Raw genomic sequence first — 14,025 nt, 5'->3', positions numbered from 1 at the left:
TTATGGCATCACACACTGAAATTAAACCATCAGCCTGTCGCTCCTCTAAATAAGTGGGCCGGACCACCAAGCAGTGAGTATGACAAACATAAAACAAAAAAAGACATCTTTTAAAGTTTTAAACTTTCTCCTCCACAACCTACGGCAGTGATGGCTAACCTTGGCACTCCAACTGTCCAAAAACTACAAATCCCATCATGCCTCTGCCTCCCCGAGTTATGCTTAGAGCTGTCAGAGCATTGCAATGCCTGACGGGACTTTTAGTTTTACCACAGCTGGAGTGCCAAGGTTACCCATCACTGACCAATGGTCTCCTCCTCCCCAATAGCCATAGCCATTCCTCTCCTAAGTCAATGGTTCTTGCGACTGTATGTAACGCCTTATGGCATTACACACAAAAAAAAACAAGTAATACTACACTATCCCCCCCAGCTCTCTACCATTCCAGACCCTGCACTCTGGGTTAAACATGGCATAAAAATTCTAAAAGACATAGCCCCCAACGGAACCCTATTGACATTTTTGGAGTTACAACAATTATATGGCCTCCGTAATCATATGAGCTTCAGATTCCTACAACTTTCACACGCATTCAACTCACAATTTGGTAGGGAGAGCCTGCGACTAGAGTCAGATCCACTTGAAGCCCTCCTTATAATAGAGAGATTAGCCAAACCATTATCAGCTATTTATGCAGAAATCCTTATCCAATTGGGCCACAATACGAGTAAAATATATAGACAATGGGTCAATGACCTAGGAGAAATAGAGGAAGAGGAATGGGAGGAGGCGGTGGGCAGGGGGGCGAGGGTCTTGATCTCATCCAGGGACAGATTAATCCAACTAAAATACCTTCACAGAGTCTATTTTACTCCTAGCAGACTACATAAAATCAATGGTTCCCATCCCGACACCTGCACTAGATGCGGAACAACAGAGGGAAACTTCCTTCACATGTTCTGGACCTGTCCAGCGCTGGCCAGATACTGGGATCAAATTGAAAAGACCATAGAAAATGTATTAGACACACCCTTCAAGTTTGAGCCAAAAATGGCTATGCTGGGTATTTTTAAAAAAGACAGTTATGGTAAACATAAACAAGCAATGATCTTTACACTATGTCACACTGCCAGAAAGATTATATTATCTCACTGGAACCAGGCTACCGTACCCACTAAAGCAGAATGGATTAATACAGTTAATAAATCTCTTCCTTTATGTAAAATGACCTATAAAAGCCGGAATTGCTCCAAAAAATTTGACTATATATGGTCTGGGTGGTGCTATAAATATTGCGGTGCAGTGCTGTCTGACATCTAACAATGTATATTAGGCAAGCTATTATAGTACACACTCCACTCTACGTGAGTCTGTCGTATAGTAGAAACTAACTACTTCTGGACCAGCCTCCCTATTATCTATAGAGATACACATCAGACTAAAAGTCAACGGGTAGATGAGACCTATGCGAAGACATTGTGAATGCTATCTTTATGTATAAATAAGCCCTGGCATGGCATACATTATTAATTTCTTTTATACTACTGCAAGTGCTGATTTGATATTCAAAAAGATGCTCTTTTATGTACTGTGAGACTATCTTATAAAGCATGAGATATGCCACTGATGTTTGATGTAGGTTGACTATGCTACATTTTATATCACGTGTAACAGGACTATGATCTTTCTACCTTTCTTTTTTTCCTTCCTTTCTTTCCGCTTCCCTTGAGGTCTTACTTGAGGGGAGCCTCTACTCTTTCCTTAATCTTCCTTCTCAGGAATATACTAACTTACCAATAAGGTTATGTTTTAATATGTTAAACTGTTGAAACGTTGAAATGTTTTTCAATGTTGTATTTCACATGCAAACAAAAATACAATAAAAATTTTACCTGTTAAAAAAAAAATACTACACTATCAGCCCGTCGCACTCCTAAAAAAGGAGCGCCGGACCACAATATGGTGAGAATGACAAACATATAACAAAAAGATAAAGCATCTAACATGCATAATACAACCAATCACAGACATACACATTTTACCCATAAAAAGGCCCACAAAGTGAGCTGTAAAAAATAGTTGGGTGGTACCTGCGAATAGAAAGTATCGATCTTTATGGCATCACACACTGAAATTAAACCATCAGCCTGTTGCTTCTCTAAATAAGAGGGCCGGACCACCAAGCAGTGAGAATGAAAAAAAAAAATGACATCTTTTAAAGTTTTAAACTTTCTCTTCCACAACCTACGGCAGTGATGGCTAACCTTGGCACTCCAACTGTCCAAAAACTACAAATCCCATCATGCCTCTGCCTCCCCGAGTTATGCTTAGAGCTGTCAGAGCATTGCAATGCCTGACGGGACTTTTAGTTTTACCACAACTGGAGTGCCAAGGTTAGCCATCACTGACCCATAGCCTCCTCCTTCCCAATAGCCATAGCCATTTCTCTCCTAAGTCAATGGTTCTTGCGACTGTATGTAACGCCTTATGGCATCACACACTAAAAAAAACAAGTAATACTAGACTATCAGCCCGTCGCACTCCTAAAAAAGGAGCGCCGGACCACAATATGGTGAGAATGACAAACATATAACAAAAAGATAAAGCATCTAACATGCATAATACAAACAATCACAGACATACACATATTTTACACATAAAAAGGCCCACAAAGTGAGCTGTAAAAAATAGTTGGGTGGTATCTGTGAATAGAAAGTACCGATCTTTATGGCATCACACACTGAAATTAAACCATCAGCCTGTCGCTCCTCTGAATAAGTGGGCCGGACCACCAAGCAGTGAGTATGACAAACATAAAACAAAAAAAGACATCTTTTAAAGTTTTAAACTTTCTCTTCCACAACCTACGGCAGTGATGGCTAACCTTGGCACTTGTCCAAAAACTTGGCCAACTGTCCAAAAACTACAAATCCCATCATGCCTCTGCCTCCCCGAGTTATGCTTAGAGCTGTCAGAGCATTGCAATGCCTGACGGGACTTTTCGTTTTACCACAGCTGGAATGCCAAGGTTAGCCATCACTGACCAATGGTCTCCTCCTCCCCAATAGCCATAGCCATTCCTCTCCTAAGTCAATGGTTCTTGCGACTGTATGTAACGCCTTATGGCATCACACACTAAAAAGAAACAAGTAAAACTACACTATCAGCCCGTCGCACTCCTAAAAAAGGAGCGCCGGACCACAATATGGTGAGAATGACAAACATATAACAAAAAGATAAAGCATCTAACATGCATAATACAAACAATCACAGACATACACATATTTTACCCATAAAAAGGCCCACAAAGTGAGCTGTAAAAAATAGTTGGGTGGTATCTGCGAATAGAAAGTATCGATCTTTATGGCATCACACACTGAAATTAAACCATCAGCCCGTTGCTCCTCTAAATAAGAGGGCCGGACCACCAAGCAGTGAGAATGAAAAAAAAAAATGACATCTTTTAAAGTTTTAAACTTTCTCCTCCACAACCTATGGCAGTGATGGCTAACCTTGGCACTCCAACTGTCTAAAAACTACAAATCCCATCATGCCTCTGCCTCCCCGAGTTACGCTTAGAGCTGTCAGAGCATTGCAATGCCTGATGGGACAATAAGTTTTACCACAGCTGGAGTGTCAAGGTTAGCCATCACTGACCTATGGCCCCCTCCTCCCCAATAGCCATAGCCATTCCTCTCCTAAGTCAATGGTTCTTGCGACTGTATGTAACGCCTTATGGCATCACACACTAAAAAGAAAGAAGTAAAACTACACTATCAGCCCGTCGCACTCCTAAAAAAGGAGCGCCGGACCACAATATGGTGAGAATGACAAACATATAACAAAAAGATAAAGCATCTATCATGCATAATACAACCAATCACAGACATACACATATTTTACCCATAAAAAGGCCCACAAAGTGAGCTGTAAAAAATAGTTGGGTGGTATCTGCGAATAGTAAGTACCGATCTTTATGGCATAACACACTTAAATTAAACCAACAGCCCGTCGCTCCTCTAAATAAGAGGGCCGGACCACCAAGCAGTGAGAATGAAAAAAAAAATGACATCTTTTAAAGTTTTAAACTTTCTCCTCAACAACCTATGACAGTGATGGCTAACCTTGGCACTCCAACTGTCCAAAAACTACAAATCCCATCATGCCTCTGCCTCCCCGAGTTACGCTTAGAGCTGTCAGAGCATTGCAATGCCTGATGGGACAATAAGTTTTACCACAGCTGTAGTGTCAACTTTAGCCATCACTGACCTATGGCCTCCTCCTCCCCAATAGCCATAGCCATTCCTCTACTTAGTCAATGGTTCTTGCGACTGTATGTAACGCCTTATGGCATCACACACTAAAAAGAAAGAAGTAAAACTACACTATCAGCCCATCGCACTCCTAAAAAAAGGAGCACGGGACCACAATATGGTGAGAATGACAAACATATAACAAAAGGATAAACCATCTAACATGCATAATACAAACAATCACAGACATACACATATTTTACACATAAAAAGGCCCACAAAGTGAGCTGTAAAAAATAGTTGGGTGGTATCTGCAATTAGAAAGTATCGATCTTTATGGCATCACACACTGAAATTAAACCATCAGCCCGTTGCTCCTCTAAATAAGAGGGCCGGACCACCAAGCAGTGAGTATGACAAACATAAAACAAAAAAAGACATCTTTTAAAGTTTTAAACTTTCTCTTCCACAACCTACGGCAGTGATGGCTAACCTTGGCACTCCAACTGTCCAAAAACTACAAATCCCATCATGCCTCTGCCTCCCCGAGTTATGCTTAGAGCTGTCAGAGCATTGCAATGCCTGACGGGACTTTTAGTTTTACCACAACTGGAGTGCCAAGGTTAGCCATGACTGACCCATAGCCTCCTCCTTCCCAATAGCCATAGCCATTTCTCTCCTAAGTCAATGGTTCTTGCGACTGTATGTAACGCCTTATGGCATCACACACTAAAAAAAAACAAGTAATACTACACTATCAGCCCGTCGCACTCCTAAAAAAGGAGCGCCGGACCACAATATGGTGAGAATGACAAACATATAACAAAAAGATAAAGCATCTAACATGCATAATACAAACAATCACGGACATACACATATTTTACACATAAAAAGGCCCACAAAGTGAGCCGTAAAAAATAGTTGGGTGGTATCTGTGAATAGAAAGTACAGATCTTTATGGCATCACACACTGAAATTAAACCATCAGCCTGTCGCTCCTCTAAATAAGTGGGCCGGACCACCAAGCAGTGAGTATGACAAACATAAACCAAAAAAAGACATCTTTTAAAGTTTTAAACTTTCTCCTCCACAACCTACGGCAGTGATGGCTAACCTTGGCACTCCAACTGTCCAAAAACTACAAATCCCATCATGCCTCTGCCTCCCCGAGTTACGCTTAGAGCTGTCAGAGCATTGCAATGCCTGACGGGACTTTTAGTTTTACCACAGCTGGAGTGCCAAGGTTAGCCATCACTGACCAATGGTCTCCTCCTCCCCAATAGCCATAGCCATTCCTCTCCTAAGTCACTGGTTCTTGCGACTGTATGTAACGCCTTATGGCATCACACACTAAAAAAAAACAAGTAATACTACACTATCAGCCCGTTGCACTCCTAAAAAAGGAGAGCCGGACCACAATATGGTGAGAATGACAAACATAACAAAAAGATAAAGCATCTAACATGCATAATACAACCAATCACAGACATACACATATTTTACCCATAAAAAGGCCCACAAAGTGAGCTGTAAAAAATAGTTGGGTGGTATCTGCAAATAGTAAGTACCGATCTTTATGGCATAACACACTTAAATTAAACCATCAGCCCGTCGCTCCTCTAAATAAGAGGGCCGGACCACCAAGCAGTGAGTATGAAAAAAAAAAAAAAAAGACATCTTTTAAAGTTTTAAACTTTCTCCTCCACAACCTACGGCAGTGATGGCTAACCTTGGCACTCCAACTGTCCAAAAGCTACAAATCCCATCATGCCTCTGCCTCCCCGAGTTATACTTAGAGCTGTCAGAGCATTGCTATGCCTGACGGGACTTTTAGTTTTACCACAGCTGGAGTGCCAAGGTTAGCCATCCCTGACCAATGGTCTCCTCCTCCCCAATAGCCATAGCCATTCCTCTCCTAAGTCAATGGTTCTTGCGACTGTATGTAACGCCTTATGGCATCACACACTAAAAAGAAACAAGTAAAACTACACTATCAGCCCGTCGCACTCCTAAAAAAGGAGCGCCGGACCACAATATGGTGAGAATGACAAACATATAACAAAAAGATAAAGCATCTATCATGCATAATAAAACCAATCACAGACATACACATATTTTACCCATAAAAAGGCCCACAAAGTGAGCTGTAAAAAATAGTTGGGTGGTATCTGTGAATAGAAAGTACCGATCTTTATGGCATCACACACTGAAATTAAACCATCAGCCCGTTGCTCCTCTAAATAAGAGGGCCGGACCACCAAGCAGTGAGTATGAAAAAAAAAAAGACATCTTTAAAGTTTTAAACTTTCTCTTCCACAACCTACGGCAGTGATGGCTAACCTTGGCACTCCAACTGTCCAAAAATTACAAATCCCATCATGCCTCTGCCTCCCCGAGTTATGCTTAGAGCTGTCAGAGCATTGCAATGCCTGACGGGACTTTTAGTTTTACCACAACTGGAGTGCCAAGGTTAGCCATCACTGACCCATAGCCTTCTCCTTCCCAATAGCCATAGCAATTTCTCTCCTAAGTCGATGGTTCTTGCGACTGTATGTAACGCCTTATGGCATCACACACTAAATAGAAAGAAGTAAAACTACACTATCAGTCCGTCGCACTCCTAAAAAAGGAGCGCCCGGACCACAATATGGTGAGAATGACAAACATATAACAAAAAGATAAAGCATCTAACATGCATAATACAACCAATCACAGACATACACATATTTTACCCATAAAAAGGCCCACAAAGTGAGCTGTAAAAAATAGTTGGGTGGTACCTGCGAATAGAAAGTATCGATCTTTATGGCATCACACACTGAAATTAAACCATCAGCCTGTTGCTCCTCTAAATAAGTGGGCCGGACCACCAAGCAGTGAGAATGAAAAAAAATGACATCTTTTAAAGTTTTTAACTTTCTCCTCCACAACCTATGGCAGTGATGGCTAACCTTGGCACTCCAACTGTCCAAAAACTACAAATCCCATCATGCCTCTGCCTCCCCGAGTTACGCTTAGAGCTGTCAGAGCATTGCAATGCCTGATGGGACAATAAGTTTTACCACAGCTGGAGTGTCAAGGTTAGCCATCACTGACCTATGGCCCCCTCCTCCCCAATAGCCATAGCCATTCCTCTCCTAAGTCAATGGTTCTTGCGACTGTATGTAACGCCTTATGGCATCACACACTAAAAAGAAACAAGTAAAACTACACTATCAGCCCGTCGCACTCCTAAAAAAGGAGCGCCGGACCACGATATGGTTAGAATGACTAACATATAACGAAAAGATAAACCATTTAACATGCATAAGACAATCACAGACACACATTTTTTATACATAAAAAGGCCAACAAAGTGAGCTGTACAAAATAGTTGGGTGGTATCTGCGAATGGTAAGTACCAATCTTTATGGCATCACACACTGAAATTAAACCATCAGCCCGTTGCTCCTCTAAATAAGAGGGCCGGACCACCAAGCAGTGAGAATGAAAAAAAAAATGACATCTTTTAAAGTTTTAAACTTTCTCCTCCACAACCTATGGCAGTGATGGCTAACCTTGGCACTCCAACTGTCCAAAAACTACAAATCCCATCATGCCTCTGCCTCCCCGAGTTACGCTTAGAGCTGTCAGAGCATTGCAATGCCTGATGGGACAATAAGTTTTACCACAGCTGGAGTGTCAAGGTTAGCCATCACTGACCTATGGCCCCCTCCTCCCCAATAGCCATAGCCATTCCTCTCCTAAGTCAATGGTTCTTGCGACTGTATGTAACGCCTTATGGCATCACACACTAAAAAGAAACAAGTAAAACTACACTATCAGCCCGTCGCACTCCTAAAAAAGGAGCGCCGGACCACGATATGGTTAGAATGACTAACATATAACAAAAAGATAAACCATTTAACATGCATAAGACAAATCACAGACACACATTTTTTATACATAAAAAGGCCAACAAAGTGAGCTGTACAAAATAGTTGGGTGGTATCTGCGAATGGTAAGTACCAATCTTTATGGCATAACACACTTAAATTAAACCATCAGCCCGTTGCTCCTCTAAATAAGAGGGCCGGACCACCAAGCAGTGAGTATGAAAAAAAAAAAAAGACATCTTTTAAAGTTTTAAACTTTCTCTTCCACAACCTACGGCAGTGATGGCTAACCTTGGCACTCCAACTGTCCAAAAACTACAAATCCCATCATGCCTCTGCCTCCCCGAGATATGCTTAGAGCTGTCAGAGCATTGCAATGCCTGATGGGAGTTTTAATTTTACCACAGCTGGAGTGCCAAGGTTAGCCATCACTGACCTATGGCCTTCTCCTCCCCAATAGCCATAGCCATTCCTCTCCTAAGTCAATGGTTCTTGCGACTGTATGTAACGCCTTATGGCATCACACACTAAAAAGAAACAAGTAAAACTACACTATCAGCCCGTCACACTCCTAAAAAAGGAGCGCCGGACCACAATATGGTGAGAATGACAAACATAACAAAAAGATAAACCATCTAACATGCATAATACAAACAATCACAGACATACACATATTTTACACATAAAAAGGCCCACAAAGTGAGCTGTAAAAAATAGTTGGGTGGTATCTGTGAATAGAAAGTACCGATCTTTATGGCATCACACACTGAAATTAAACCATCAGCCCGTCGCTCCTCTAAATAAGAGGGCCGGACCACCAAGCAGTGAGTATGAAAAAAAAAAAAAAAGACATCTTTTAAAGTTTTAAACTTTCTCCTCCACAACCTACGGCAGTGATGGCTAACCTTGGCACTCCAACTGTCCAAAAGCTACAAATCCCATCATGCCTCTGCCTCCCCGAGTTATACTTAGAGCTGTCAGAGCATTGCTATGCCTGACGGGACTTTTAGTTTTACCACAGCTGGAGTGCCAAGGTTAGCCATCCCTGACCAATGGTCTCCTCCTCCCCAATAGCCATAGCCATTCCTCTCCTAAGTCAATGGTTCTTGCGACTGTATGTAACGCCTTATGGCATCACACACTAAAAAGAAACAAGTAAAACTACACTATCAGCCCGTCGCACTCCTAAAAAAGGAGCGCCGGACCACAATATGGTGAGAATGACAAACATATAACAAAAAGATAAAGCATCTATCATGCATAATAAAACCAATCACAGACATACACATATTTTACCCATAAAAAGGCCCACAAAGTGAGCTGTAAAAAATAGTTGGGTGGTATCTGTGAATAGAAAGTACCGATCTTTATGGCATCACACACTGAAATTAAACCATCAGCCCGTTGCTCCTCTAAACAAGAGGGCCGGACCACCAAGCAGTGAGTATGAAAAAAAAAAAAGACATCTTTAAAGTTTTAAACTTTCTCTTCCACAACCTACGGCAGTGATGGCTAACCTTGGCACTCCAACTGTCCAAAAATTACAAATCCCATCATGCCTCTGCCTCCCCGAGTTATGCTTAGAGCTGTCAGAGCATTGCAATGCCTGACGGGACTTTTAGTTTTACCACAACTGGAGTGCCAAGGTTAGCCATCACTGACCCATAGCCTTCTCCTTCCCAATAGCCATAGCAATTTCTCTCCTAAGTCGATGGTTCTTGCGACTGTATGTAACGCCTTATGGCATCACACACTAAATAGAAAGAAGTAAAACTACACTATCAGTCCGTCGCACTCCTAAAAAAGGAGCGCCCGGACCACAATATGGTGAGAATGACAAACATATAACAAAAAGATAAAGCATCTAACATGCATAATACAACCAATCACAGACATACACATATTTTACCCATAAAAAGGCCCACAAAGTGAGCTGTAAAAAATAGTTGGGTGGTACCTGCGAATAGAAAGTATCGATCTTTATGGCATCACACACTGAAATTAAACCATCAGCCTGTTGCTCCTCTAAATAAGTGGGCCGGACCACCAAGCAGTGAGAATGAAAAAAAATGACATCTTTTAAAGTTTTTAACTTTCTCCTCCACAACCTACGGCAGTGATGGCTAACCTTGGCACTCCAACTGTCCAAAAATTACAAATCCCATCATGCCTCTGCCTCCCCGAGTTATGCTTAGAGCTGTCAGAGCATTGCAATGCCTGACGGGACTTTTAGTTTTACCACAACTGGAGTGCCAAGGTTAGCCATCACTGACCCATAGCCTTCTCCTTCCCAATAGCCATAGCAATTTCTCTCCTAAGTCGATGGTTCTTGCGACTGTATGTAACGCCTTATGGCATCACACACTAAATAGAAAGAAGTAAAACTACACTATCAGTCCGTCGCACTCCTAAAAAAGGAGCGCCCGGACCACAATATGGTGAGAATGACAAACATATAACAAAAAGATAAAGCATCTAACATGCATAATACAACCAATCACAGACATACACATATTTTACCCATAAAAAGGCCCACAAAGTGAGCTGTAAAAAATAGTTGGGTGGTACCTGCGAATAGAAAGTATCGATCTTTATGGCATCACACACTGAAATTAAACCATCAGCCTGTTGCTCCTCTAAATAAGTGGGCCGGACCACCAAGCAGTGAGAATGAAAAAAAATGACATCTTTTAAAGTTTTTAACTTTCTCCTCCACAACCTATGGCAGTGATGGCTAACCTTGGCACTCCAACTGTCCAAAAACTACAAATCCCATCATGCCTCTGCCTCCCCGAGTTACGCTTAGAGCTGTCAGAGCATTGCAATGCCTGATGGGACAATAAGTTTTACCACAGCTGGAGTGTCAAGGTTAGCCATCACTGACCTATGGCCCCCTCCTCCCCAATAGCCATAGCCATTCCTCTCCTAAGTCAATGGTTCTTGCGACTGTATGTAACGCCTTATGGCATCACACACTAAAAAGAAACAAGTAAAACTACACTATCAGCCCGTCGCACTCCTAAAAAAGGAGCGCCGGACCACGATATGGTTAGAATGACTAACATATAACAAAAAGATAAACCATTTAACATGCATAAGACAATCACAGACACACATTTTTTATACATAAAAAGGCCAACAAAGTGAGCTGTACAAAATAGTTGGGTGGTATCTGCGAATGGTAAGTACCAATCTTTATGGCATCACACACTGAAATTAAACCATCAGCCCGTTGCTCCTCTAAATAAGAGGGCCGGACCACCAAGCAGTGAGAATGAAAAAAAAAATGACATCTTTTAAAGTTTTAAACTTTCTCCTCCACAACCTATGGCAGTGATGGCTAACCTTGGCACTCCAACTGTCCAAAAACTACAAATCCCATCATGCCTCTGCCTCCCCGAGTTACGCTTAGAGCTGTCAGAGCATTGCAATGCCTGATGGGACAATAAGTTTTACCACAGCTGGAGTGTCAAGGTTAGCCATCACTGACCTATGGCCCCCTCCTCCCCAATAGCCATAGCCATTCCTCTCCTAAGTCAATGGTTCTTGCGACTGTATGTAACGCCTTATGGCATCACACACTAAAAAGAAACAAGTAAAACTACACTATCAGCCCGTCGCACTCCTAAAAAAGGAGCGCCGGACCACGATATGGTTAGAATGACTAACATATAACAAAAAGATAAACCATTTAACATGCATAAGACAAATCACAGACACACATTTTTTATACATAAAAAGGCCAACAAAGTGAGCTGTACAAAATAGTTGGGTGGTATCTGCGAATGGTAAGTACCAATCTTTATGGCATAACACACTTAAATTAAACCATCAGCCCGTTGCTCCTCTAAATAAGAGGGCCGGACCACCAAGCAGTGAGTATGAAAAAAAAAAAAAGACATCTTTTAAAGTTTTAAACTTTCTCTTCCACAACCTACGGCAGTGATGGCTAACCTTGGCACTCCAACTGTCCAAAAACTACAAATCCCATTATGCCTCTGCCTCCCCGAGATATGCTTAGAGCTGTCAGAGCATTGCAATGCCTGATGGGAGTTTTAATTTTACCACAGCTGGAGTGCCAAGGTTAGCCATCACTGACCTATGGCCTTCTCCTCCCCAATAGCCATAGCCATTCCTCTCCTAAGTCAATGGTTCTTGCGACTGTATGTAACGCCTTATGGCATCACACACTAAAAAGAAACAAGTAAAACTACACTATCAGCCCGTCACACTCCTAAAAAAGGAGCGCCGGACCACAATATGGTGAGAATGACAAACATATAACAAAAAGATAAAGCATCTATCATGCATAATAAAACCAATCACAGACATACACATATTTTACCCATAAAAAGGCCCACAAAGTGAGCTGTAAAAAATAGTTGGGTGGTATCTGTGAATAGAAAGTACCGATCTTTATGGCATCACACACTGAAATTAAACCATCAGCCCGTTGCTCCTCTAAATAAGAGGGCCGGACCACCAAGCAGTGAGTATGAAAAAAAAAAAAGACATCTTTAAAGTTTTAAACTTTCTCTTCCACAACCTACGGCAGTGATGGCTAACCTTGGCACTCCAACTGTCCAAAAATTACAAATCCCATCATGCCTCTGCCTCCCCGAGTTATGCTTAGAGCTGTCAGAGCATTGCAATGCCTGACGGGACTTTTAGTTTTACCACAACTGGAGTGCCAAGGTTAGCCATCACTGACCCATAGCCTTCTCCTTCCCAATAGCCATAGCAATTTCTCTCCTAAGTCGATGGTTCTTGCGACTGTATGTAACGCCTTATGGCATCACACACTAAATAGAAAGAAGTAAAACTACACTATCAGTCCGTCGCACTCCTAAAAAAGGAGCGCCCGGACCACAATATGGTGAGAATGACAAACATATAACAAAAAGATAAAGCATCTAACATGCATAATACAACCAATCACAGACATACACATATTTTACCCATAAAAAGGCCCACAAAGTGAGCTGTAAAAAATAGTTGGGTGGTACCTGCGAATAGAAAGTATCGATCTTTATGGCATCACACACTGAAATTAAACCATCAGCCTGTTGCTCCTCTAAATAAGTGGGCCGGACCACCAAGCAGTGAGAATGAAAAAAAATGACATCTTTTAAAGTTTTTAACTTTCTCCTCCACAACCTATGGCAGTGATGGCTAACCTTGGCACTCCAACTGTCCAAAAACTACAAATCCCATCATGCCTCTGCCTCCCCGAGTTACGCTTAGAGCTGTCAGAGCATTGCAATGCCTGATGGGACAATAAGTTTTACCACAGCTGGAGTGTCAAGGTTAGCCATCACTGACCTATGGCCCCCTCCTCCCCAATAGCCATAGCCATTCCTCTCCTAAGTCAATGGTTCTTGCGACTGTATGTAACGCCTTATGGCATCACACACTAAAAAGAAACAAGTAAAACTACACTATCAGCCCGTCGCACTCCTAAAAAAGGAGCGCCGGACCACGATATGGTTAGAATGACTAACATATAACAAAAAGATAAACCATTTAACATGCATAAGACAATCACAGACACACATTTTTTATACATAAAAAGGCCAACAAAGTGAGCTGTACAAAATAGTTGGGTGGTATCTGCGAATGGTAAGTACCAATCTTTATGGCATCACACACTGAAATTAAACCATCAGCCCGTTGCTCCTCTAAATAAGAGGGCCGGACCACCAAGCAGTGAGAATGAAAAAAAAAAATGACATCTTTTAAAGTTTTAAACTTTCTCCTCCACAACCTATGGCAGTGATGGCTAACCTTGGCACTCCAACTGTCCAAAAACTACAAATCCCATCATGCCTCTGCCTCCCCGAGTTACGCTTAGAGCTGTCAGAGCATTGCAATTCCTGATGGGACAATAAGTTTTACCA

The sequence above is a fragment of the Hyperolius riggenbachi genome, chromosome 9 (assembly GCF_040937935.1).
Source record: "Hyperolius riggenbachi isolate aHypRig1 chromosome 9, aHypRig1.pri, whole genome shotgun sequence".
In the NCBI taxonomy this organism is placed as follows: Eukaryota; Metazoa; Chordata; class Amphibia; order Anura; family Hyperoliidae; genus Hyperolius; species Hyperolius riggenbachi.
This window is presented reverse-complemented; position numbering follows the sequence as displayed.